Here is a 24649-nt window from a genome sequence, read left to right as displayed (position 1 = left end):
GAAAGAGTCGATATACACTGTTTGGTAAAAATAGTCTCAGTGAAGAGAGCAGACACAAACTCTCCTAACTAGAAAGCAACGAGTTATTCTGGAATTAGACTATCATCAAACCCTGCATAGCTCTCTTATAAATAAAAAATGCCGTCGAATATACCTACAAACACACTTTTGAATGTGGATAAAATTACTATTCAAAATTGTATTGGCGTTTAAATAGTTACTCACATTTTACCAATTCGGTCTCACGTCCGGCATATGAGAAACACGCATTACTGTTATCTACCATTTGCAGTCATGAATAAAATATTCATTTCGAAATGAATGTTAAAACAAGGTAAGGACATCAATAAAGTCAAACCTACCGTAGCAGAACATTAATTTCCTTAAGGGAAAATGAACACATTTTCTCGTTGTCTTGGCAATACGTACGAAACGTATTGTTATTTTATATGTACATGTTATTGTACAAAAGCTACAAATAATTTGTAAATTTAAGTAGTATAATAATATAAATATTTAATTGTGGAAGCATTCCTAATGATATCTATTTTCAACCTAGCCTAAACTAAAAATTAAAGAAATGATATATTTTAAATTCAAAGTGAAAGTAAAAGAGTAAAACTTAACTCGTACTTTTAGATCCAAAATAAGAAGATTGTGTCCTCAGGACACCTTTGGATGATTAATAGGGGTGACAAAGATACATTCCGTAATTAATTACACGTTTCCGTTGCAGTACCATTTTACGTGTGGAATAAATGATGTAAACCAGGGGTCCCTAAAGTTTACTGAATTGTGATCAATCTACCAATAACTTAAAAATTTGCGGCTCTTCTTTGCAATAGAGGAAAAAAAAGTTACATATACAATTTTCTTATTTAATACTTAATACCTTCCATCATACTCGAAATACTGATGTTAAACCCAACAAAGTATATGTATTCTTGACAGCGTAAGCGATGTCCGTCTGTCTGTCTGCATGCCTGTTTTAATCACGCTAAACTGTACCATCCCACATTCGGTATTTTAGGAATTTAAATTACATTTTCAACCGGAATTGTTTAAAAGTCGGTATTCCATTTCCTGTGCCATAACATTATCCATATAGGTTCACGTTTTCAGAACAGTCTTTGGCTTGTTTGTTAAGGATACCATAGTATTTTGTTTTTGCAAAATGATCAGGCTTAATCCCTTTATTGTTGTTTTTATAAAAACAACGTTTGTTTATTAGTGGAGAACGATGGAAATGTTTACCAGGGGATAAGGCAGGGAATACATAGGTTTCGGAAAGAGCCACCAATCCTCATCAGTTCCCTAGTTTTTTGTCTGGGATATTCTCCACAGAAGTTATTTTAAAAATAACTTCTATGACAAAAAACATTTTTTACCCAAGTGGCGAGATCGAGATCGTAAGAATATATTCTTGATCAGCATTCAATTTGTCATAGGAGTTATTTGAAAAATAACTCCTGGGGAGAATATCCCAGGCAAAAAACAAGGGGACCGATGAAGATTGTTGTCTCTATATGACATCTAGGTATTCCCTGCCTTACACCCTGGTAAACTTTACCATCTTTCTCCACTAATAAACAAACGTTGGTTTTATAAAAACAACAATAATATTGTTTTGTAAATTTGTTGTTATATTGTTTTTATAAAAACAATAATTAAATACAACGGCATCCCGAACAAACATGCCAACACTGTTCTATAAAATTTTATGTCTATTTAATGATGTCGGTTCGTCTGTCTGCCTGTCCGTCTGTGAGAATCACTCTAGCTTCCGAACGAATTGATGTGGGCTGATAAAGTTTTACCCAGATATGTGTTTGGTCTGCAGGACTTTTGGTATTAAAAATTAGTTATTTAGGTCCATGTCTTCATATAGCCCCATAAAACGGTACCACCATATATTCGGTATTTTGATATTTTTGCAACATTATTCATATGATTTTTTTTGTTCAAGTTTCGTATTTGTATATTGTAATGGCCTATGACGAAACTTACCCATGCAGATCCACGTCTTCATATAGACCCCAATATAACTTTAAATCCCCATATTCGGTATTTTCATTATTCTAACAGAATTTTTCAACGAATTTTTTTTGTTTTGTTTTTTGAAAATTTCAAAATTCATTCCAAATGTATTCATAGTTTTTTATTTAAAAATACAATTCTTCCGGACAGCTATGCAGGAGCCTAAACGATCCACATTTTTAAACACATTATCAATTATGTGCAGCTGTATTTCACCAATGACTTTACATTGTTGTTGACAATTGACGTCAATTGTCTCTGGCTTGTCGGCGTAACACTTATCTTTGACAGCATCAATCTCCATAAACAGGACACAAAATATCGAGTGTTGCCTCGGCAGTGTGGCACATAGTGCCGTCCTATTGAAACCAAGTGTTGACAATATCATCCTATTCAATTTTTGTGAAAATTTGTTCAAAACGATCCGATAACGTAATGCCCATTCCTTGCACATTTTGAAGAAAAGTGGCCCAATTCTGCCTCTGGACCAAAATCCGCACCAATCACCAACTTGACTCGTCTTTGCCGCAAATGCGACACTTTTGCTTGTTTACAGACGAAGTTAAGGGTGCTTCTTTTCGTCCAAAATTTATACTTAATTTTCGCACAATTCTGCAACATTACCAACAACATTCAAACGTACATACAACCATATTCGTTCAGTGGAAGGAAAAACTGTTGTCTTAAAATCAGAAATGTGTTTACGAAATAAGCACTAGTTATAAAATAAATTATTATATGCCGGGACCTGTAGGTACTCTTTTGACTATGTATATATCATGGAGGTGGGTACCACTTCCTACGGCAGAACATATTAAAGTTGGCCAAAAATATGAGCAGTCACCAGATGAATTTTAGTACAAGAACTTATTATTGGCTATTATCTCGAGGACAAAATAATGGGAAAACCCCGAACTCCGGTATTTTGTCAATTTAAGCGACATTTGCTAATGGAATTGTTTCCTATTCGATATTGAGAGTGGCAAAACATTGTCTTGAAATATCCACCTTTCCCTATAGTCCCCATATGATGGTACCTCCAGGTATTCAGTATTGTGAAGATTAAAGCCACATTTTTCAAATTTGATTATTGATGTTCACAATAGATACCAACCACTGTAGCAAACAATTGACTACATAGGCTCACCATTTTCTATAGCCCCCAGATAACGGTACCTCCCGATATTTGGGTTTATTTCGATTTTAACCACCCTTTCTAATGGATTCGTTTAAAATTCTATATTTATATTCTGTAATGGGGTTCATGTGCAATAACGAAACACTGCCAATATACCTCCACGTTTTCCTATATCCCCCATATAACGGAATCGTCCGATATCGGAAATGTTCATGACTTTTTCCACATTTTCAACATAACTGTTTCAAATTTGGTACTTGAAACTCATAATATATGCAAATTCCTTTAAAAAAATTGTCTATGTAGGTTCAAAGTTTAGTACATCATTTAACATTACCGACCTTTTATAATATTTAAAGTTTTTAACAAATACTGCCAAAGTCGATCATACAAGTTCAACAATTCATCGGTGTGTTTTCTGACTAAGCTTTCCGTATAAGCAAAATACGTGAGCGACAATTTAATGGAGCCAGGCTTACTACATCCCACGAAAGCTTGCTTATAACATTTGAAGAGACCGATGTTTTAAATATTTAAAAAATTGATTATGATCAATATTATCAATAATATATTATTTTAGACAAAAATAGCCAATTAAGTCGATGTGGCGATGTCCGTCTGTCCGTCTGCATGTCTGTTTTAATCACGCTATCTTTCGAAAATATTGAGATAGAAGTCCAAAATTTTGCACACAAGTGTATTTTGTCAATAGGTAGGTTATGTTCGTAAATGGACCATGTCTTCTAACTGATTTATTTGTTATCAATTCCCATCAAAAATTAGTACAACGAGGCACTTGGTTTTGACTATTTTTGACAACGGTCGTGACACTGTACGTCGGTGAACCAATATTATATAATTATTTTCGAAATAGATTTCAAAAACCTGAAATATGGCAGAAACATGCACAATGATGAGTGTCAGGTAATAGATGTATATGAGAGTTATACCTAATGTGGGAATGATACACAACCTTCAATACCAATATTGGAAAGCATGAAGCCGAACTCTGTGTTCTGAATCATGAGGCGAATAATACCAAATACCCTTCAGCATGGTGATATTTACATATAGGGTGAAATTAAAAAAAAAGTGCAACCAACTTCAGTCAGCTGTCATTTCTAAGCCACTCGTCCGACAGCTGTTAAAATTATTCTAGTGACAGCTCATTGTATTGTTTACAAGCATACAAAAGCATTTTGGTGTGAATTTTCTAGAAAAAAGTTATTCGTGATGGAATTCAAGCGTGATAGCTTGATTTCTTTATATTTGACTGAAAAACCACAAGTGGCTATCGTTAGAGCACTCCAGCATTTAAATGTGAATAAATCTTTTGTTTCTCGTACCATCGCTCGTTACCGTGGTACTGGTAGCGTAGCCCGACGTCAAGGAAGTGGACGATAGAAAACAGCAACATCGGCAGAAATGGTTCGAAAAATAAAGAAGCGACTTGATCCTAACCCGCGTCGCAGTGGCCGAAAAATGGCTCGTGAGCTGAACATATCGCAGTATTCCATTCGGCAAATATTGAAAAATGAGCCCGGGGTAAAGCCATTGAAATTCCAAAAAGTGCAAGAACTTACACCGCAAAAGAAAGAAAATAGACTCAAAAGAGCTAAAGAGTTGCTTCGCTTGGCCGAAATTGGTGAACTGCCGATTTTGGTTTTTTCCTATGAGAAAACATTCGTTGGGCAGCAGTTTGTAAACAAACCAGAACACCAGAACTCCGGATAACACTCCATTGGACTATTGTGCCTGGAGTATTTTGAAAGGCAAGAATGACACTAAAAAATACCAAAGTGTCGATCACCTCAATCAAGCGCGTCGCCGGGAATGGGCCAGAACACCGCGGCCAGCTTGTGACGGTTTCATTGGGCGTTTGAAGGCCATAATTCGTGCCAAAAATGAAAAATCTAAACTTATTCTAAAATTTGATGCTATTTCCAACATTTTTTGCTTTCATTCAAAAAATTAAAAAAATGTAAAAATTATGGTGCTTGACTTTGTTGCAGTTTTTTTTTTATCTCAATCTCAATTTGGTCGTATGTGCCAATAAAACAATAAAATGCAAATCGGATGAAGATATATATTGGGTCTATATCTATTTTTTTCCGATTATTTTCAATTTCTATAGGATTCGTCCTTGGGTCAAACAAATATCTTGTGCAAAATGTTATCTGGATCGGACAATAAATGCAACCTGTACTTTGTTTACAAAAATGCATGGACAAGCTGACGGACGGACATGCATAAATCGATTCATAGTGTGTTTCTATGCAGATCATCAAAAAGAACTATAAATCTATCTCGTTTGCTTTTGCCTGTTACAAACAAATGCACAAAGACATAGTACCGTGATCACCTTGTGGTGTAGGGTATAGTAAATGTATCCTCTATCTATTGATGAAAATTTGTTGCTGTCTCTTTTAAACTTCACTCTATAAGGGAGGTTTCAACCAACCTACGGAAATTTGAAAATGCCAATTCAAAGGGAAAGTCAAACCAAGTCTACTTGTTTCTATAAGTGTATCTGAAATGTCGTCCATCGGACTGTATTTGCCACGCTGTTCCCGACATCCCGGAACGTTCCTAAGCACTTTTTTCATTAGCGTGTAATAATTTAACCCTATGGCATGTTCTTTTGGCGCCAATTTCGTTAGATATCTTAATTGTTTGGCATTACAAATTTTCATGCCACTTAGTTTACCCAGATTTCAATTTATGTTGTTGCTGCTTCTAGAGATTTCAGGCAGATTTTTAATTTGTTTCCCCTACAAATTGTTGTTGCCAAATTGTTCGTGTCAACTACATATATTTGTGCAACTATATACATATATGTGTGTGTGTGTGAATAACAGAAAATAAGCAAAAACCGACACCTGCGATCGCATCGCTGATTATCACGCCGTGTCTGTGCCACTGTTACCATACAAATGTGGTCGAAATACGGGGTTGGGAGGAGGTGTTTGCTCGGTATCCACTTAACATAATACAAGTTGTGTCGGTCGGTGCACATTGTGCGGTCGTTAAGAATAAAATTAAGAGTCAAGTGTGCAGTGGCATAGATTTGCTCTGTAAAGGGACACACTCACCCAATGTTAAGCTTCGTGGCGTCTTCGGTTGGCGGTCGTTCGGTTTCGTAGTTCATTCACTGTCACAATACCAGGCGCTGCTAGTACACATTTATAGATCTTGCTAGCTTCATTCATGTTGTGGTTTGTTGCATGTCATGTTAATGGGACTTTTGCAACGTAGCGGGGCTAAGGACGAGTGATAGGCAGGTAAATGGGGGGAGGGCAGACTAATGTAAAGACATTTTTGTAGTTCAGCTATGCAAGAACATTGTTGTGTGCATTGGCATGTCTGGGGATATTTGTGTGGTTAAAATAAAATAAAAACAAACACTCAACCTCACAGATATTTGTATACAATACCCACACACCTCAAATATCCATACGTATGTATGTGGAATTTAGAACTCCTGTAGTAAATATGTGTCGGTGTGTAACGTATGGTTTTGCGTGCAATTCGTAATTTTCTACAAACAAATGTAATATGGGTCGCAACAGGGAAACCTTGATACCGCTTATTCCCTATAACCAACCAACCAACTGACTAACTCACACATACATGCACGTGGAAACACGGAAAAGTTAAACTGCACACCAATTCAAATGAATGGTAGGGAAAAGACCCCTTTAATTTATTATTAAAATTTGGCCCACTTCCTTGAGGGTCTCCAGTCTACACGAAAACCACCGAAACAACAACAAACCACGTAGGCTTTGGGAAATCTGAGAAAACGTGTCACACGGTTACACATTTTAATGCCGTAAAGTGGCAATTCAAAACATTGAAGACGTTGATGTATTGGTGTTGTCGTCGGTTGGTGGCGGTGTCAACACAATCGAAAAATACCAGCAAAAACAACACGCGACTTGTTAGAACTCGAAACTGTTTTTTTTTTTCTTTTTTTGTGACTAAAAGCAGAAAACTAAGAAAAAGCTAAACAGACGAGAAGTAAAAACAACGCAAACTACTCCACTTTTTTTGTATTTCACTACAATGAATCATACTCTGTTTTGGAAGTCCTTTCAAGTTTGTTACCTTTTTGCGAGCAATTTTTGCTCAAACATTTTAGTTGCTTTTCAGATTTTCAAAAACCTTTTCTCATTCTCACCAATCAAGTTGCTAAAATTTCACTTAATATTATTTTTAATTAGAGCCTTGGCACACATATCTCTCACAAATTATTTTTAGCCTTTTTACAATAAAAGTTTAGCAAAAAAAAAACACACACAAAAATAAGAAAGAACACAAAAAAAATGCACAACACTTGTACGAAAGAAAAAAAAAACATATATTCAATTATTTCTAATTTGAAATTAAATATTCATAAAACTTATTAGCATTACTTTTTCAGATTCGATGTCCGTTGCCAGTAATTTTAGGCAAGGTGGTGACCACAGGGACGACGATGTTTCTGCTCGTGGAGTTGTTCCTTTTCACTTTCAGTTAGGGAGTTCGTACTTTTCACACACTTTACATAACCGCCCGAAGCTTGGCATTCGAATAGCTTGCTTCTTCTCCCTTTGTATTTTTCTAGTATATTTTTGAAACACTTTTTTCACTTGATATTTTCAAATATAATTTGTTGTTGGCTTCCTTATTCGAAATTTGCAACTTCTTTCTTCGATTTCCGTTGGAAGTATTGTCTTCCCTTTTCGCTTCGTTTTTTTTCGATTTTTAACAATAAATAATAATTTTCTTTGCCCTTACTGATTCTAGTATAGAAATCAGTTGAATTTTTAAAATATATATGCTATATGCTGCTCAACATATATAATAATTCTTTTTTATATTTTTTCTTCTTCTCCTCTGTTTCGTTTTTCGATTTGTTGGTTTATCCGTTTTGAAGTGTTGTTGAATTGCAAACCCGTCCCGAACTGAAAAGAAAAATGACCAAGTTTTTCTTTTCATACAGTGCAGTACGCATTTTTGGTAAATTTTTGCTGCAAATTTGAAGGCTTTTTCGGAATCAGTCCGAATAAAATACCCTTCAAAGCTTTTGCATCGTTCAAGTGAAGAGCTTTGAGCTTTCGGCCGTCTGTTTCTCCCAACAAATGTTGGGAGGAAATATTTTGTTTTGGGATATTCCTTGGCAAACATGTGCCGTCATAGTGCCGCATTGTATCACTAGAAAGCAAACAAACCGAAACCGAGGGGTAAACAGATAATCAAAACATAAACAGGAATAAGTGAAAAATTCTCAATTCGAATAGAGAGAGAAAGAGAAAGGCCAAGAGAGCCACGTAAAAATGATTTTAATTAGAAATCAACATTGACAACGAGTGCGGATGGCATCTACAAGAATGTAGAAGAAAAAATGGATAGGCAATGAAATTTCAAAATAAAGCTCATCAACAAAACAAGTCATATATGTTTATATTTTGCCGCTCGACAAAAGCGTAAATGATAAAAAGACATGAAAACACTTAAGGCTACAGGGTCTGCAAATCGACTATTTGTTCACTAGAATTTGATAATGCTCTGATTTTTCTGTTTCTCTAAGTCTCAGAAAAGCCTGCAGCAGCATGCATAGCTGTAATCCGAGAATTGTCAATCAAATGTAGAACATCTATATCTGAGTTTTACATATATCTCCACAAGAAATTTTGCAAACAAAATGTAGTTCACAATGACGTCATTTAACTTTCTTTGTTCCGTTTTCATTGGAGTCGGTTGGCATATTTATGGCAGTATGTGCGCTTGTGTGTGATGTTTGCTTTGTTGACAACATTGTTCGGCATGTCTGTTAGTACGTTGAACTAGAACTAGCAACAGAATGCAAGCGCTTAAAAGCTTTTTCTGCTTAATAACATTTTTGTTGAAAATAAACTCCATCATACCCACACAAACACACACACGCACACACACTGTGTGTATGCAACTCTCCGAAAGCTTAATGATGTCATTTTCGAACCCCTCATCACAAACACATGTCGACTTTCTCACCTACATTCCTACACAAGTTTACAAATCGTAGTAGGTGTTGTTCTCACTCCGTTGGGCTTTCATCAACGCAGAGACAATGCGATGAGATTATCACAACCTTCACTACCAACCGGTGCGTATGAGTAATCCATCCAACCATCCGTCCATGTTTGTTTGTTGTTTGTCTGATGGGACCGCAGTTCGTATGAGTAACATGGGCACCAATCATCATACCTACCGGCAAACAGGGTACGGTACAAATAAATGCAAACAAGAAATGAGCGGCAATTTCATTTTGTAATTGATATCATCGCAACACTGACGTACCGGATACGGCCGTTAGTGGTTTCACTTTAAAAGGATATAGCAACACTATGTAGTGTATATGTAAGAACAGGAATAATGAATTACATACAAATATACATAAATAGCATACACCATTACAACAACATGAAACTTATAAAAGGTAAAGTAACGTTAAAAAATTAACCCAATTTATAGAAGTTGTAATTAAGAAATTAAAAAACTCAACTGATGATCACTGAAAGCGAGAATAATTTAGTAGCGTTTTGCAAGTATATTTAACCTAAAACAAGTAAGCAAAGGCTACAGTCGAGCGGGGCCGACCGTTGAATACCCTACAACACTATAATAAACGATACAGTTTATATAGGCGAGATACTCGAAAGAATTCCACAAGATATTGTGACAAATAGAAAAAGAAAACCATCAGGTTTCGTTCTCTAATTTTCGAATAATAGCAACTTAAACTAATTTGCTCATTTCCAATTTATTGGTAGATATTGCACGTAAATGGTTTTCCTAGATCTGGAACCAATATTTCCCAAAGACTTATAATCTCTCAGAAGTGGCAGGAGATTAACATTTATTGTTGGTTTTTGACTGAACCGCATCTATATGAGATACAGACATTTGACTATATTCTTCAACGAAATCAGCGTTAACGAAATAGTCAGAATTGCGTCTTTCCTGTATTTGTGAATTCTCCAAAAAGTCACTGGAATTGACATTTTCGTATTTTGTCTACAAAAGTTGGCAAACTCCTTCACACATTGAATATTTTTGAATGGCCATCCAAAACTGCTTGGCTTTTGCAATGTCCGGTGACCCCCATTCAAATGTGCGTGAGGATTGGGCGATAATTACGACCTGCTGACAATTTTGCCGTTTTTTTGGTCCATTTCAACCCCTAAATATATGGCGATTATCTCCAAAAAGAGAAGGCTTCTATTCTGACCCTCATCTTATCCCCATGCAAAATTTCGTAAGGATCGGGTCATAAATGCGATCTGTATATGATATCCTGATATCCTAATTACTTAGTTTTGTTAGTTGTAGACATATTACCAAATGTTTAATTCAAAATGAAAATATGCCAAAAATATGACAAAATTTAAAAAAATATGAGAAAATGTTACAAAATCAATGTTTTCATCTTTAGAGAGATATTTTTATGCAACTTTTTTAGACGGTTTTTCTTTCCTGCCAAGAGGCCATTCTGAATTAATGAGAACTATCGAAATCGGTTCAGTCGTTCTTGACATATAAGAGACCTTTCAAGCATATCTTCTTTGATAGACATATATATCGCACATATTTTGCTATATATCCGATGTGTTCGATGTTAACATCAATGTAAAGCTCAGAAGTAACCTTGTCATGGCTTTGTGAGTTCGCCGGGATTTAAAATATTCGCGGTTTAATGAAAAATTTTGCATTTTTTCAACACAAAATATATGGTATATTTTACACGCTAAATATTATCCGACGGCCACCCAATTCGGTGGGCTTCTTCCCCGCCCTAAACTCTAGCTACATGCGAAATTCCGTGTCGATTGGTCTATAATTGCGACCTGTATAGCTACTGCAAAATCCGACATTTTTTCAGTATTTGGTCCATTTTAATCCCTAAACATTTGGCGATCATCTCCAAAAGAAATAGGCTTCTATTCTGACCCTAACCCCACCTTCGTGCAAAATTTCGTAAGGATCGAGCCATAATTGCGACCTGTAGCGTGATTACAAATTAACATGGACAGACGGACAGACGGACGGACGGACATACATAGCTAGATCGACTCAGCTCGGCGAGCTAGGAAGATCCATATATACTTTCCTATACGGGAAACCAATATTTCGAGGTGTTACATAAATTCTGGCCCAATCAAACTTATAATACCCCCAACACATAGTGTTGTAGGATATAATTAACTTTCATATTTAGGATTCAATATTCCGATACTGAAATTAAGCCACGTTACTGGAAAGTACGATTAAGACCCCCAACCAGTTAAAATGTACCGAATCATGAAACTTGGCAAAATGACATTTCTATTTCAAAATTACAGTCATTCTGTATGCCAAAACCACCAAAATACCGAAAATATTTACAGCCAATAAAGATTTATATTTAAGGACCTTAAGAAAACCTTAGATTGATTGCAATCATTTTATAATTTACATTTAAGATCTCAAAATATCAAATTACAGAGTCTTCTGTTAAAATTCATAAAATTGATCAGTACCATTATATTTGTCTTAGTGAAGACATCAAGAAAGTTGTGGTGTCGAAATATTTGACTCATTTGGGAGCCATTATTACTACATTACAGCTGATTTGGTTTGGATATATATCTCGGAAGTTCGCGATGACTAAAATCGACCGGTATCAATCCAAACAGGGAACTATGATGACCTTTATATAATGGGGAACTCTCAATCCCAATCATTTTAGGAGTAATGCAAGCGTATTTTTCATTAATTTATTATACCCTACAGCACTATGTGTTGGGGGTATTATAAGTTTGATTGGGCCAAAAATTATGTAACTCTCGAAATATTAGTCCCCGACATAAGAAACTATATATAGATCTTCCTATCTATGTCCGTTCGTCCGTTTGTTCATGTTAATTTCTAATCACTCTACAGGTCTCAATTATGGCCCGATCCTCCCGAAATTTAGCACGGAGGCGGGGCTGGGGTCAGAATAGAAGCCTATTTGTTTTGGAGATAAATGGAAAGTTCCTGATTTTGCAGTTGCCCTACATGTCGTAATTATAGACCAATCGACGTGGAATTTAGCATTGAATCGGAGATTAAGGCTGGTCAGAAGCCTACCATTTTGTTTGTTCATCAGGCAATATTTAGCGGTTAAAATAGACCATGTATATTTTTAATCATGGTGAAATCCCAAATGTACGAAAATGTCACTTCTCACCGTTATATTCAAGATATTGCATATATAGCAAAATATATACTCATCTCATATATCAATGAAGCGGATGCTTGTTAGACCGCTTATAACTCAAGAACGGTTGGATGGATTTTGACAATTCTCACAAATTTGGAATGGCCTCTTGCCAAAAAAGAATAAACTCTAAGAAAAACCCATGAGATTATGCTATTAAATACGTGAATATTTTTTGTCATTTTTTTATCGGAAGAGATTTTTGCATATTTAACATACAATATTGAACTTTACATTTGGTAATATTTTTTCACCTTACAACACTACGTTTTGGAAGTACTATATATTCAAGTCGCAATTATCGTCCGATTCTCAAGAAATTTTGCATGGGGATAAAATTGGTGTCATAATCAAAACCTATTGTTCTGCAAGATGTATATTGAGGAGTTCAAATTGACCAAAAATCAAAACTTTCCTGATATCGGAGTTGTTTTGGATACCTATCAGCACGACACAGAGTGTAAATATAAGAAACATATTCCCGATAAAAATCGAAAAGTAAAATTTCTTAGCAATTTTCCACTCATTTAGCATCATGGTTTCTAAGAAAACATCTTCGTATAAAATTTTACATTTTCGGAATAGGACCCATCTTAGTCTCGACCACATTCATTGATTTGGCTAACAAATTGTATTTAGGCTGTTCTGGGTTAAAGAACCATCTTACAGAAAATTGTCCACATAGGCATTTATTTAAGTCTAGTATCCACATTAGTGTACACGCTTTCCCAACTAATGTGTGGTCAGAAAAGAAAATTTTGTATTTTACTGAACTTGTAACACTCAACAGAATATTTTTTAGGAACGTAGATTTGGGATGTACATCTATGTGAAATAAATTACGAAATGACAAACTGGGACTCATTCAGTCGGAAATTGTGGCAGAAACATGAAACAAATTACGAATATTAGAAAGTAACAAGGACCAAACCTTTGTTTAATCGTTATTGAATTATTCTATAATGAACAAGCAAATAAGCTGTTAGTTTGGCTGGGCCGAACTTTTAATACCCTCCACCTTTTGGTACAAATTTGGCAAATTCCAAAAAAAAAAATCCGTTAAAAATTCTGTTAAAAATTTAAAAATACCGAATGCCTATACGACGACGGGTACCTGTATAGACAACTTTTGTCATAAGTAATTACAATATTTAAATGCGAAACTCGAAGAAAAAACGGTTTATAATGTAGCTAAAATCATCAAAATACCGAATATAGGGGGTACCGCTATATGGGGGCTATACGAAGACGTGGACCAGCACAGACAATTTTCTGGCATGAGCTGAAGTATCCATTACGAACTCCACATGCGAAATTTGAAACAATCCCGGTAAATAATGTCGCTAAAATCATCAAAATACCGAATATCGGAGGGTACCGTTATATGGGGGCTATATGAAGACATGGACCTACATGGCTCATTTTTTGACTTAGGATGTAGTATCCATTACGAACTTTTAATACCAAATTTGAAACAATTCCGGTAAATAATGGCGCTAAAATCATCAAAATACCGAATATCGGGGGTACCTTTATATGGGGGCTATACGAAGACGTGGACCTGCAAAGATAAATCGGACATGGCTAAATCGTTTTAGAATTTTATGCTGATCAAGAATATATATACTTTGTTGGGTCTGACATGAGTATTTCGAGGAGTTACAAACGGAATGACAAAATTAATATACCCTCCATAGTATGGTGGAGGGTATAAAAGGTAAAAATTTTGATAACGTATGCTATATAAAGTGAAGGAAGTAGTCCATATAGTCCAAACCTGGCACGTTGTAATATTTACAGCAGACTTATTTCATATCCAAAATGGACAAAAATGGGGCGACTTCGTCGGATTCTTCCCCATGTTGACTCAACACCTCGAATAATCATAACTCAAGTCAAAACCTACTTAAATGTACGGACATTAGCTGAGGGTATACATGTGTCGACGAATCCGATTGATACTTTTTTATGTAATTTTGACTTTAGGATCCTCCATAATAAAATTCATATATTCTAGATAGTTGTGTATTGATATCGTAGCTAAATTTTTATGTGCATAAATGTCCAACGGTTTCTTATCTATGGAGCAGAACCCCTTAATTAAATGTAACACCATTCGACTAGTTTCAATGCAGTTTTATATTTTTGGAGTGATGTAGGTAGAAACCCTTTTTTGCGAAACTTTATAAACATAGCTACATGATTGCTTAGATTAACATTACGGAAAATAACATTTCGACTTATTAATTGGTACAACACATATTTGCAGAAACTCTATTTTTTGAAACATTTATGGCAATTTAGTAATATTGCATATTACTAAGAATGCGGTAATAATACGCAGATAATTTTATAAATAAAGTCTCATTGATATTGAGAAGAAATCCAAATCGAGGTTTCCTAGATTAACACTGGAAAACTGGAACTGTGACCGAAGGACAAAGGATTTTATGCAATATAACTCGCACACAAAAACTCCAGAACTTATTTTGAATCTTATCAATACGTAATTTTTTCATTTAAATATTGATATTTTAACTCCTAATTATTCTTGGCAATTACCTCTCTTAAAAAAGTATAGTTTGAATTAATCAATGACAAATAATGATTTTAGACCCAACAAAGGATATATGTTCTTGATCAGCGTTAAAGGCGATTTAGCTCTATCCGTTCGTCCGTCTTTTGGAATCACGCTACAGTCAAAACGAATTAAGACAGGAAGCTAAAATTTTGCACATATCTGTCTTTTGTCTGCAGGCAGGCCAAGTTCGAAGATGGGCTATATAGGTCCACGATATCATATAGTCCCCATATAACGGTACCCCCCGAAATTCGGGATTTTGATGATTTCAGCCACATTTTTCAATGGAATTGTCTTAAAATCAACAAAAGGAATTTCTTTTTTGAGTACGTTAACCCCTAGAAGAAAATTGTCTATATTAGTCAACGATATTGTATACCCGCCATATAACGGTACCCTAGATATTCGGTATTTTGATGATTTCGGACAATTTTTTAATGGAATTGTCTTTAAATTCACACAAGGGTTTCCTTTTGAGTACTTTACTCTCAGAAGATAATTATCTAAATAGTTCCACGTTTCAGTATAGCGCCCTTATAACGGTACCCCCAGATATTCGGTATTTTCGGGATTTTTGCGACATTATTCACCGGAATTGTTTCAAATTTTGTATATAAATTTCTGAACAGTTACTACAACCTATGACACAAATTACTTATGCAGGACCACGAAATTTTTTTGAAACTTTTCAATTTTCCTCCAAATGGTGGAGGCTACAAAAAGTTCGGCCAGACCGAACTTATCTTCTTTTTTACTTGTTTAACCTCATTACACGTCTCCTGTATTTTGAACTTCCATTTCATAATAATTGTCCTTTTTCACTGCATTTTTGTGAAAACTACTTTTTTTTCTACAACCAGCTATACTTACATATTGGAAACCATATTTTGTCAATTCAACTGGTTTTTAGCTTAACATTAACATAACACATTTTATACATTTACATAAAATCCTTATCTCTCACACCCATTGCCCGATTTAATATGAATGAAAACAGCTTGTTATTTTAAATATATTTATTTAATTCTTATTTTATTTGTTTTTCTTATTTTTTTTTTCTTGCAAATATCATTTCTTTGTATTTATAATAATTTTGTTATTAATCTTAACTTAATTGTTGTTGCTGCTCTTGCATTATTTCAGTATGATTTTCATATAATTAGTACTGCAAACAATACAAATAATTATTTAACTACATAAGTACAAACTTTGCATACGCACGTACATATATGTATGTGAGTGTACGCACACACTTCTATGTGTGTATATATGTATATAATAACAAACTAACTTTTACAAAATCTAAGAATAAATAAATAATCACATAAGTTAGTTCTCCTTCTTATTTCAGTTTAAACATTAAAAACCCAAATAAATAATCTAAAATCAATTAACTTATTTTTTCATATAGACATTGATGTATGCGGGCATACAGAACACTAAAACTAAATTCGGTATGTAAGTATGTATGTATAAATATTTGTATGTATGTTTAAGTATAAGTATGCATATTATCTAATAAAGCAAATCCTTAATAATAAGTTTTCTCGATTTTTTCCTTTTTGTCAATATATATTTGTAAAAATAAACAGAAGACATACATAAGCTTGGGAATGGATCATGAGATCGATAGATTCCGACAAAGTCTGAATTAGGAAACCAATTGGAACCGAAACGAAAAGTAGTTACGATTTTGAAAATAATCGACTCAAAACATAAGTATATTTGTATGACCACTTTGTGCACCATTCACCTTTTGCCGATCAGATACAAATTTGAGGGAATGCGTTTCGATGATTCGTGATGTGAGTGTGTAAATGTCTTCTTCTCCTTCCATATCATGATAAATGGGTGTTATAGAGTATGTTAAGGAAGCGTTTGTATGCTTATGAATACAGGTTCAATGTGAAAAGCCGAATGTTAATGAATACTTAATTTGTTAGTGTTGTTTTTGGCCTGAGTATCGGTCCGCATGGTATGTGTATACGTGTGTATGCATGATGTGAGTGTGTCTTGGAGTAATAATAATAATTAATTATTCAATTTTAATTGTAAAGCAGTTATGGTAATGACAGACGATTAAAATACATTTATGATATCGTTATGAATTATGACTTTTAATGATAGTGGTTGGTAGGGTGATTGACGAAAAGCTTGTACCATAAGTAGAGATAAATTTGAAATGTTTATTTTTTTTTTTTATTTTAATATATAAAATAGATTATCATGCGGATAGAAAGATGTGCCAAGTAAGGTTTAATTTTTTTATTATTAATAAACAGTGGTCCGTCTTTTTTATTTAGTAACTTTTTTAGTTCTTCGAAACACCACAACACCAAGTATACCATAATATTGAATCGCTTAAATGATTTTGCAATTTTTTATTGTAAGTAGTTAAAATCTTTTTAAGATAATTTTACCTAGATGAACACATTTAATTACTAAACTTTTTACATCATTTGGGTGGCTTTATTTTGACATTGTAAGAGTTACGCGTCACAGTTGTCACAACCTGCAATATAGTTCTTTCCTGGATGTTATGGATACCATTGTGAAACTAAGTGCTGCGAAGCGGTAATTCTTTTTCTTTTGAGATAATTATCATGTATGTAAATGGGAAATTTAGAATAATAGTAGAAAACTTGGATTTTAACTACAAACGAAAAATGTCGAAATACCTCCGCCTGCCCATAAACAAAGTACAGTTGAATTTATTTGTTCACTTGGTTAAAAGATGAACTCTATTAAAGCTGATGATAATCGGTGCAAATTTGGATGTAGCTTTCATAAATATTTTCAGATTTACTCTGTACCAAATTCTGTCGATGTCGGTTAATATTTAAATATATCTCCCCTAATTTAATGTAAATAATGAGCCAAACGCGTCTCAGCCGCGGGATTCTTTTGTCTTTCTTGACTCCTTTGTTTATTCTTTAAAGCGATAAGCCTCTTCTGGATTCTCCGCTATTTTTATACCCACAGCCATATGGCTAGATACGGCCAACACGTGCCTCATCGAAGAAAGGTTTAGAATCTAGGTCTATTAGACCAAATCTGTTTCAGGACATTTGGAGTCGATCTAGTCGACAACTTTCGAAGGGAGTATCCAATTTGGTCAAACATGGTACATCGTAATATTACTGTCAAACTTAAATCGAGTTCGGAGATGGACAATATCGGTACACTCCTTCTGGTATTTCATCCACAAAATTTCAACATTTTCAAAGAAAATAATTTACTGCACAGAGAGAGAGCAAGGTTAATCGGATTTTTCTCCAACTTTGCGAATCTTAATATTTGCGTCAGTGCTAGATCAAATGCGAAAATGGTAGATATCAGTCCACTCCATCAAGTTCCTCCCCCACGAAGAGTCAAAATGTTGAATAATTTTAACTCCTAACTTTCTTCAAATTACACACATCACAATATTTTTATTAACCCAAGGTCCGGTATGAAGATGGAAAATATCGGTCTACTTCTTCTGGTATCTCCCCCACAAAGGGTCAATATTTTGAATATTCATGAAGCTCATAGAACACGAAATTAACATAGGATTTCATTCAGATCTTAATATTTCCATCAACACAAGATCTGTTATAAAGATGGTAGAGATCGGACCATTCCTTCCATTCCAGATCGGACCATTCCCCACAAAACGTCAAAGTTTTGAATAACCAAAACGATTATTAAATCCGAAATAAGCACACGGTTCTCTTCAAATTACACACATCACAATATTTTTATTAACCTAAATTCAGATTTGAAGATGGAATATATTGCTCCACTTCTTCTGGTCCCTCCCCTACAAAAGGGTCAACATTTAGAATATTCATGAAGCACATAAAACACGAAATTAACATCCGATACCGACATAGTACATCTCCATATTTCCATCAACACAAGATCTATTATAAAGATGGTACAGATCGGACAACTTCTTCTCCCACATCGGACAACTTCTTCTCCCACATAGGGTACAACATTTTTGAAAAACAAAACGTGCAAAGAATGAGAGATAAGCATCCAACTCTCTTCAAAATTCACACATACAATTATTTTTGCTTACGCAAGATCTCTTGCAACCAACTTCAGACTGCTGTCATTTCTAACCTACTCGTCCGACAACTGTTAAAACTATTCCAGTGACAGCTCATTATATTGTTTACAAGCGTACAAAAGAATTTTGGTAAGAATTTTCCAAAAAAATAAGTTATTCGTGATGGAATTCAAGCGTGATACTCTGATTTCTTTATATTTAGCTGGAAAACCAAAAGTGGCTATCAATACAGCACTCCAGTATTTAAATGTGAATAAATCTTTTTTGTCTCGTACCATCGCTAGTTACAGTGGTAGCGTAGCCCAACGTCAAGAAAGTGGACGGAAGAAAACAGCAAAATCAGAAGAATGGTTCGAAAAGAAAAGAAGCGACTTGATCGAAACCCGCGTCTCAGTGGTCGAAAAATGGCTCGAGAGCTGAGCATATTGCAATATTCCATTCGGCAAATATTGCAAAATGAGTTCGAGGTAAACCCATTGAAAGTCCAAAAAGTGCAAGAACTTACACCGCAACAGAAAGAAAATAGACTCAAAAGAGCTAAAAAGTTGCTTCGCTTGGCCAAAAGTGGTGAACTGACGAATTCGACTTTCTCCGATGAGAAATTCGTTGTCCAGCAGTTTGTAAAGAAACGAAATGATCGTGTTTACTTGCCAACGAGGTCAGCTGAAAATGTGCACCTTTAGTTCGCCACCAGAACTCAAGCGACGGCCATTGTGATGGTGTGGGCCGCCATAACAGCCGATGGTCGCTCTCCGCTTGTATTAATCGACTGTTGCATCAGAATAAATGCCAAATATTATCATGAAAATATTCTGAAGGGTGTATTAAGGACTTGGACACGCAAACATTTTGGCCGCAGACCTTGGTCATTCCAACAGGACTCAGTACCACCGCACTCAGCACGCGCCACCCAAGAATGGTTACAAAATGATGTTACTCGCTTCATTTTCAGTGCACAATCTCCAGATACCAATCTGTTGGACTATTGTGTCTGGAGTATTTTGGAAAGCAAGGTTGACATTGGCCGTTTGAAGGGCATAATTCGTGCCAAACTGACCAATTTGAACAAATTGAGGTTTATTCTAAAATTTGATGATATTTCCGACATTTTTGCTTTCATTCAATAAAAATAAAAATTATGGCGTTTGACTTTGTTGCAGTTTTTTGTCCCACCCTGTATATGAAGTATGAAAATGGAATACTTCGATCCGCTTTATCTGTTACCTCACGCGTATTTCCACATTTTATATAAATCTGCACATATCTCATATAAAGTATAGGAAGTAGTCGATATCGAGCCAAATATCGCACTCTGTAATATTGATATTAGACTTAGGTCAGATACGCATAGGACAACATTATCGAGCAGCTTCGAAACCACTCTATTGGTAAAACCGACTGATACTATTTTCTTGTTATATTGGTATTCGGTCAGAGTTCAATCATCGCACCTTTGTTATCTTATAAAATAGAATCATTCATAGTGAAATTCTTATTGGTGGAATTTCTAACACGTCCTATAGTTCATTTTCAACAAACGGTTTACGTAGCAAGATACTGCTAGAGAGCTGTGTCAGTTCAAGTTTGGGCTAACATTCAATACATTGACATAGGCCAAAAATATAAATTCACAATAGTTTAAAAAAATTGAATAGCAGACGAACCACTGTGTGCATTTATTGCAAATATTAGTATAAAGCGTTTCTTTTTTGTTTATTTATTTTAAGGTTAGTTTTTTCTTTCGCTTGGTTGGTTTGTTTGTTACTTTGGTATATTCTTTCATCTTATTTAATTTCTTTTTGTGATAATAAAAAATAATTCTTTTTTTTTAGATATTAATAACAATATACAATATTTATTTTATTTGTTATTCATTGCAATGTAAATATAGAATATTTCTCTTTTCTATTACATATTTTTGTTGCTGTTTCCGTTTCCGTTTCTGCTTTCTTATTTTAATTATTACAATTTGTAACTTTATCTATTTTATATTTGCAATATTATCGGTTCGTGTTGTTGTTGTTATTTGTCGACTTGCCTATGCTTGGTTTGTAATGACAATTTTGTTTCTTTTTATTATATCTTTGTATATAAGTATGTATAAATACGCTTTTAATTATAATAATACTTAAGATTAAATATAATATAATACATTTAAAAAATTATTGTATGAAATGCTAATAATGCATATGGTCACATCTCAGTGGATCTTATCTCTTCTCATGAACGCGGTATGTAAGTATGTTAGTATGTTTTACCAAAATGTATGTATAATGTAATCACATATGTATGTATATAGAGGTATGCATATGAATGAACATATTTTGTGAGCCAATGTTAATGAGTAATAGTTAGTAGAAGTATGTATGTTTGTATGTATGCGTATATAAATAATTGTATGTATATACTTTATAAGTTTATTCGAAATATAGTACATGCATGATGAGTATTCTTAGTATGTATATGCGTGTATGTGTGTGTCACTTGAATGAATGAACCGAGGGCATATGAATGCAATGATTATGAATACTATAATGTTCCATTTGTTTGAGTAGATACTTATATAAATATTGCGGTATGCATGTAGGTATGTTGCAACATATATCGGTGAGCTTTGACAAATTTGTTGAGTATTTGAAAGGTATGATGTAGATCAAAATACAGTAATTAGCTAAAATGTTGTGGAGCAAACAAAGAAAGTAAGTAAGAAAATGTAAACAAATATTACAAATCTAGCTAAATCAAGTAAAATAACATTAACTAAATCAAAGAATAGCTTAATTAGGTACTTTGAATCCTCATGGGAGGGATAAAGAGATCAAAGCAAATGTCAACAAAAAAACTGACATATAAAGTAAATTTGCGAGACTTAAGGGTATTAAAATGTTTACATAATATTGAAATGTTCCCATATAATCAAGGTTATTTAGTTCTTTGGTCGCCGGAAAAACCTATTTCAATACATATTAAGAATGTGGGGGACTTAAACACCAAATCGGATGAAACATATATATGGGAGCTATAGCTATATCTGAAGCTATTTTCAACAAATTTGGATGTACTTCTAGACTGAATTCGGTTGGATGTGTCAAAATTCAGATCATTTGTACTTATATTGGCCATTTGGTACACAATAAACCCGAAATCGTTTGAAGATATATGGGAGCTATATCTAAATCTGAATTTCAATGGAGTTTGTCCTTGAGCCTGTCGGATAATAAATGCCATCTGCATTTTGTTCACAAGAATACATGGACAAACGGACGGATGGACAGATGGACGACTCAGAAAGTGATTCTATGAAGATCCTTAGAAGTAACTATGGGTCTATCTCGCTTCCTTTTCCTTGTTACAAACAAATGCACATAGGTATAATACCTTTACCACTATGTGGTGTAGAAACCAGTAAAGAAAGTCTAAAGATACTCTACACCACTTTGCTTTAGTAGAGCTCCACATAACAATTAAAAGTTTTTATGGGAGAATTCAATCATACACGCTATGATTATAATTATAATTTAAAGTTCAGAATACTAAATATGCCGAAGCATTGGTATCTTTTAAATTCGGACTTGTATTGCCCATTTGATATATATGGGAGCTATATCCAAATCTGAACCGATTTTGATAAAATTTGGCAAAGATATTTCTGAGCTGTATTTCATATATTTCCCTGAATATCGTTGTTACGGAGTGCATATTACGGCTGTGGGTAATAAAAATATAGCATATCGGATGAACAATATATATGGGAGCTATAGCTATATCTGAACCGACCTGAACCAAATTTGACATCCCATTTGGGCAAATTTCATCCCATTTGGGCAATTATTAGACGTTTGGTGCACAATAAAAGGTAAATCGGACGAAGTTATATATGGGATAATATATCCAAACCCGAACCGATCTCGATAAAATTTAGAAAAGGTATTTCTGAGCTGTATTTGATATATTTCCTCAAATATTGTTGTTGCAGAGTTCATATTACGACTGCGGACGACTAAAATAACAAATCGGATGAACAATATATATGAGTGCTATAGCTATATCTAACCGATTTCGATCAAATTTGGCATACTTCTTTTCAGGCCTAATTTGGTTGTATGTGGAAAATTCCATACTATTCGGACTGATATTACACGTTTGGTGCACAATAAAAGGCAAATCGGACGAAGATATATATGGGAGCTATATCTAAATTTTGACCGATTATCTCCAATTTCAATAGGGTTCTTCCTTGGGCCAAACAAATGATTTGTGCAAAATTTCATCTGGATCGGGTAATAAGTGCGAACTGTACCTTGTTCACAAAAATACATGGACAGACGGACGGACGGACATGCATAAATCGACTCAGAATGTGATTCTATGCAGATCATCAAAAGGAACTATGGGTCTATCTCGTTTCCTTTTGCCTGTTACAAACAAATGCACAAAGACATTATACCCTGACCACCTTGTGGTGTAAGGTATAAACATTACATTTAAGGTACATTGTTGAATTAATGCTATTTCTACGGACACTTGACTTTAAGGAACTTTTTCTTTAGATGAAAGATTTTTTTAGTAGTTACATTTATCACTATAGACTAAACACAATTGGTTACTGCGCTCACACACAACCGGCAAAATGAGCGATTGCCAAAAATGATTTTAATCACCAGCGCCAAGAACGATCGCACCCTGGTTGTAACTAACCACTCCTCTAAATATTTTCATTTTGAACCCACAGCTGCAAATGCACCAAAAACTAATCAGTGCGAAAAAAATATTTTTCCCAAAATCTATGAAACGGTCATATCAAAAAAGAGTAACATGGAGAGTGGTTGTTTCTGCTGTTTTGTACATAAAATCAACCGGTCCTTACAATAATTCCGATTTCGCTATTCTTCGATTCTTCTCCAGCCATCAAAATCTCTTAGCACATAGATCAGCAAACAAAATCACTTTTTCCCACTCGAATCCACTCACACAGTTAACTCTAAACTTTTAGTCTATTTCGAACATTTTGAACTTCACTTTTATTTTTCAAACAGAAGTACTTACGAGTTTTTACACATAAGGCAAGAAGGGAGAGAGAAAGTATCTCATAATGTTTAATTAGAATTGAACACAACACTGGACTGTAGTTTGTTTTCATGGGATTTGAATGCCTTACATCGACCGTCAGCAAACAGACAAATTTAAAGACTAGTTGGCGCAAGTTTAGCTTTTACTTCGCAGAACTGTTTAATCCTTTTGATTTTCGGGCAGCAGAAAGGAGTTTCCGACTCATCTTTTCAGCTGCAGCCATTACTTTGTAATATCCCCCATGTACCCTAACAAACCTGCAATACCACATAACAGATATTGAAAATCAAGGGAATTCAAAACAAACTTAATTTACTCCACACCATATTAGATTATAACAGTATTTGTTGTTACAATATATATGCTTATGTATAATTAATTATGATTCATCTTTTTTAATTTATTTTGTATGGCTATGCGAATATGTTCAATACATTTTGACAATATCTACAAAATATTCACACATTTACATGCCATTCTGTGAATGAATACAATTTAGTTTAC

The 24649-nt window shown here is 34.5% G+C and overlaps 1 protein-coding gene across 11 annotated transcripts in view; it reads right to left on the bottom strand.

Moving 5' to 3' along the window:
• Nucleotides 1–8122, bottom strand: part of LOC101891514 (uncharacterized) — a 222485-nt gene extending 214363 nt beyond the window's left edge. For all 11 annotated transcript variants that reach the window (XM_005178506.3, XM_020035086.2, XM_011292214.3 and 8 more), the window contains exon 1: nucleotides 7591–8122. The gene's annotated coding sequence lies outside the window, so the exon portion shown is untranslated. The remainder of the gene's footprint in view (nucleotides 1–7590) is intronic.
• Nucleotides 8123–24649: the final 16527 nt, after the last annotated feature.

Source organism: Musca domestica, unplaced genomic scaffold (genome assembly GCF_030504385.1).
Source record: "Musca domestica strain aabys unplaced genomic scaffold, Musca_domestica.polishedcontigs.V.1.1 6, whole genome shotgun sequence".
Lineage (NCBI taxonomy): Eukaryota > Metazoa > Arthropoda > Insecta > Diptera > Muscidae > Musca > Musca domestica.
This window is presented reverse-complemented; position numbering and strand designations above follow the sequence as displayed.